Source organism: Arachis hypogaea, chromosome 12 (genome assembly GCF_003086295.3).
Source record: "Arachis hypogaea cultivar Tifrunner chromosome 12, arahy.Tifrunner.gnm2.J5K5, whole genome shotgun sequence".
Taxonomy (NCBI): domain Eukaryota; kingdom Viridiplantae; phylum Streptophyta; class Magnoliopsida; order Fabales; family Fabaceae; genus Arachis; species Arachis hypogaea.
This window is the reverse complement of record NC_092047.1, coordinates 81,056,972-81,061,703: the sequence shown is the minus strand read 5'-3', so window position 1 is coordinate 81,061,703 and position 4,732 is coordinate 81,056,972. Positions and strand designations below refer to the sequence as shown.

The 4,732-nt window shown below is 39.2% G+C and overlaps 1 non-coding gene across 1 annotated transcript; it reads right to left on the bottom strand.

Annotated features, from left to right (window-relative positions):
- Window positions 1-3,933: 3,933 nt before the first annotated feature.
- LOC112731457 (small nucleolar RNA R71) lies at window positions 3,934-4,037 on the bottom strand. Its single transcript, XR_003167233.1, has one exon. It is a non-coding gene; the product is annotated as a small nucleolar RNA R71 (small nucleolar RNA).
- Between the last annotated feature and the right edge of the window lie 695 nt (window positions 4,038-4,732).

Below are 4,732 nucleotides of genomic sequence, written 5' to 3'. Positions count from 1 at the left end.
GGAGGCAGCACCAGCCGCACCATAGGCAGCGGTCCCACATCAGATTGAGGCTGCAGATCTTGAGATCCCGATCCAGTCAGCACCTCCTCCACAGCAGCCAGACCCTCAGCCCACCACCACCACTGAGACCCTAGCTACCATCCCTCCCAGTGATGACACTCCTTCACACCAGGATTGATTGAGCATCGGGGACGATGCTTCCTTTTAAGTGTGGGGAGGTCGCCATCTCTGGTGTTTATTTTGGTGAACCACTACATACTTTTTCTTTTATTTTGGATATTTTTTTTGTATTTTTCTTTTTACTGTTATTTTCTGAGTACTTATACATTACTTTTATGTATTTTTACTCTATTTTCTGTATTTTACATCTTTAGTTCATATTTTAGCCATTTAGTTTATTTTAGTTATTTAGTTTAGTTTGCAATTCTAATTTATTAGTGGATTAATTAGTAAAGTTTACCCTTTTTAGCATAAGATAATATAGTTTAAATAGAAAAATATAAAAAGGAAGTAAGCTAGGAAATTGAACATATCAGATTTAAATCCACAAACCTTATATATAGCATTACATGATGTAGTTAAGCTGACAACATTTCATCAAGGAGGAACATTAAAACTTTAAAAGCTACCCTAAATATTTTTTTATGAGAATAATGTGAATTTTTAACTAAACCTGCATACAATATATAAATGATATATGATGCTTGAGTTAGAGAACACATAGCCTGTTGATGCCAAGGCATCTTAGGCTAGTTTCACTAGTATTTTTCTGTTAGTTTTAGTAGTTTTATGCATTTTCTTGAGCTTTAAGTAACCAAGAATGGTTAAATGAATAACAAAGCAATGAACCATCCAAACAGTATGATTTTGATGCAAATCCCATGAGTTTTAGTTAGATTACTTGAATGCTATGAATGGAAGATTTCTCATGAAATTTTGCAAGACTTTGATGCAATTGTTTGGATGATTTCAGGGAAGAAGAGGCTAAGCAAGGAAGCAACAAAATCAATAAAGGAAGCTTGAATATCACATGTGGAGTTTAAGTTCCAGTTTAAGCCTAAACTGGAGCTTAAACGCCAGAATCATGAAGGCTAAGAAATGCTGGAATTGAAGTTTAACCTCCAGTTTAACCTTAAACTGGAGGTTAAACGCCAGAATGAAAGTCTCACCAAAGAAGCATTTCCACGTTTAACCTCCAGTTTAACCTTAAACTGGAGGTTAAACGCCAGAATGAGAATGCCACTCAGGAAGAGTTCCACGTTTAACCTCCAGTTTAACCTTAAACTGGAGGTTAAACGCCAGAAATGGGAAGTGCACCAGGGAGCCATTTCCACGTTTAAGCTCCAGTTTAACCTTAAACTGGAGCTTAAACGTGTTCGACCAAGTTTTCTTCTCCAGGGTTGCTCTCTCCATTTCCACGTTTAAGCTCCAGTTTAACCTTAAACTGGAGCTTAAACGTGTTCGACACCTCCAGGGCTACCTTTCTCCTCTTCCACGTTTAAGCTCCAGTTTAACCTTAAACTGGAGCTTAAACGTGTTCGACCTCCAGGGCTGCCCTTCCTATCTCCACGTTTAAGCTTCAATTTAACCTTAAACTGAAGCTTAAACGTGTTCGACTACATGACTCTCCAGGGCTGCCTTCTTCCATTTCCACGTTTAAGCTTCAGTTTAACCTTAAACTGAAGCTTAAACGTGCTTCTACAAAAGGCTTCACTGGAAGTGTCTGGCGTTTAAGCTGCAGTTTAAGCAACTTAAACGCCACTCTTGGAAAAGGGTTTCTGGGCCAAAAATATTGCGGTTTAAGTTAGTCTTTGAGCACAAACATTAACTTAAACTTACTCTGGTATGAAACCCAATTGAATATCATGGTTTATGGGATTGGGCCTGAAGGATTGATGAGTCTGAAATTTCAATTTGTTGAGTCATGTATTATTATTTGATTATCACTAAGTTGGCTCAATGAATGTTACAGAATTTGGATCAGCAACCTCATCAAGATTTTGGATCATAAACCCAAAGCAAAAGGAAAGCAGGGAGAGGCCTCAAAGCCCAAGAAACACAACAAAAGCTCAATATAGAAAGTGTATAAATAGGATAGAATTTAAGTTAGGAAGGACTTTTACCTTTTCATTTTGCTAGTTTTCATATCTTTGTAATTGAATTCAGAGCTATGACTCACTAAACCCCCTTTTCATTGGGTTAGGGAGCTCTATTGTAATTCAATGAATCAATAATAGTTTATCTTCTTCTTCAATCTTTTCTCTTGAATTTTGTTAGAAAGCTTCTCGATCTAATTCTATTGGGTAGTTGTCTTGGGAAAGAAACTACCCATAATTGGAATCCTTCGGAACCTTGGGAAAGGAATGGAGGATTCATGCTAGAGAAGCTTTCTCACAGTGAATTGGATTGGGGTTTGGATGGATATTGTGACATGTAATCCTACCAAATTGTGGTTCATGAAACTGTGTGGTATAATCAGTGATCGAGCATCATCTCTTCTTATGAACATTTAAACCAAGGGATTGGGAATTTGTTTGTTTTTAGAGAGAATTGGTGAGCCAAGGGATTGGGATCCAATCATATAAGATTGCCAAGCAAAATTCAATGAACGCATTGGTTGAGGAAGAGATAAACATGTTTTGATTCGGAGATCTCAATATCTCCTATAACCCAATGAATTCCCCATTTCTGATCTCCACTTTCTCTTTACATTCTGCAACTCAATTCATGCAATCACCCCCATTCCCTTTTAATTTTCAGCAATTTAGCTTCTGCTCTTTAATTCATGCAATTTAAGATTCTGCCATTTAAATTCCTTGTCATTTCAATTTCTTGTCATTTACGTTTCCCGCCAATTTTACATTCCGCAATTCTCATCTAAATCTTGATTCCGCTCAACTAGAACACACTTCTAATCCGAATTGCTCACTCAACCAATCCTTGTGGGATTCGACCTCACTCTATTGTGAGTTTTTACTTGACGATAACCGGTGCACTTGCCGGAAGGAATTTTGCCGATCGTGCAATTTCCTAAATCGTGGCATAACTAGTTTGTGCACGCATCAAGTTTATGGCGCCGTTGCCGGGGATCGGTTTTCGATTGACAATTCTCAAATTGGAAGTTAACTAGATTGAGCATTTTTTTTGTTTTGATTAATTCAGTACAAGTTACTTGTTGAATTTTAATTCCTGCACTATGTTACATGCTTTCTTTCTTTATGCCTTTAAATTCAAGCAACTAACTCACTGACTCACTAACAGTTTGAATTAATTCCTCAACTGCTCTAACCATACTCTTCCATTAACCAAGAGTATTTCACTTGTTTGTTGCCTGTGCTGTGTTCTTGTATGACAGGTAGGAGAGGAGAGACATCAACTCCTCCATATACCGAACCAGAGAGGACCCTTCATAGACTTAGAAGGGAAGCAAGAGGGAAGAGAGTACTGGGAGAAGAAGAATCTGAAGGGGAATCTGAGGACAATTTTGAGGAAGCTCTAGACCTCAACATGGAGAGAGAAGTTCACAACCATGAGAGAGCTGATGGAAACAATGCTATTCCTAAGAGGAGGGTTCTTAGTTCATACATAAACCCAACCTCTGGGAATTGTGGTAGCAGCATTCAGAAACCACCCATTCAGGCCAACAATTTTGAGCTCAAACCACAGCTAATATCACTTGTGGAGAATCATTGTTCATTTGGTGGGAGTGCTAATGAAGACCCAAACCAACTTCTCACAAAATTCCTGAGAATTTGCGACACTGTGAAGTCCAATGGAGTCCAGGAAGATGCCTATAAACTGCTTTTGTTCCCATTTTCACTTGGGGACAAGGCAGCTAAGTGGCTGGAATCATTCCCAAGGGGGAGTCTAACAACATGGGATGAGGTGGAAAGCAAGTTTCTAGCACGTTTCTACCCCCCACAAAAGGTCAATAGGCTTCGATCTGAGGTTCAGACTTTTAGACAACAAGATGGTGAAACTCTCTACGAGGCATGGGAGAGGTTCAAGGATTTGACAAGGAAATGCCCACCAGACATGTTCCATGACTGGGTGCAATTGCATATTTTCTATGATGGACTTTCTTATGAATCAAGGAAGGCGGTAGACCATTCATCGGGAGGTTCATTGAACAGGAAAAAGACTGTGGAAGAAGCCATTGAAGTGATTGAGACAGTGGCTGAGAATGAGTACTACTATGCTTCAGAGAGACACAACACTAAGGGAGTCATGGAGCTGAACCATGTTGATACAATTTTAGCCCAAAACAAGGTGTTTGCCAAGCAACTAGCAGAGCTTACCAGGCAATTAGAAACAAAGCAAGTGGCTGCAATACACACACAAGATCAAGAGGAAGTAAGCATTGAAGGAGGTGATTGGGAAGAGGCCAACTATGTGGGAAACCAACAAAGGCAATCATATGATCCACATTCCAACACTTACAACCCAGGATGGAAAAACCACCCAAACTTTGGGTGGGGGAACCAACAAACCCAACCACAAAACCACAAACCTTACAACCACAACCAACATAACAATTCCACATACCAAAATTCCAACCAAAGATCATACCAAGCCACACAAAACACTTACTCCCAACCATCATATCATGGCCAAAATAATCAATCTACCCAACCTAATCCGAACCAACAATTTCAAGATCAATTAAACAGGATAGAAGGAATGCTTGCAACCATGAGTCAAGACATAACCGAATTGAAAGCTTTTAAGGAAG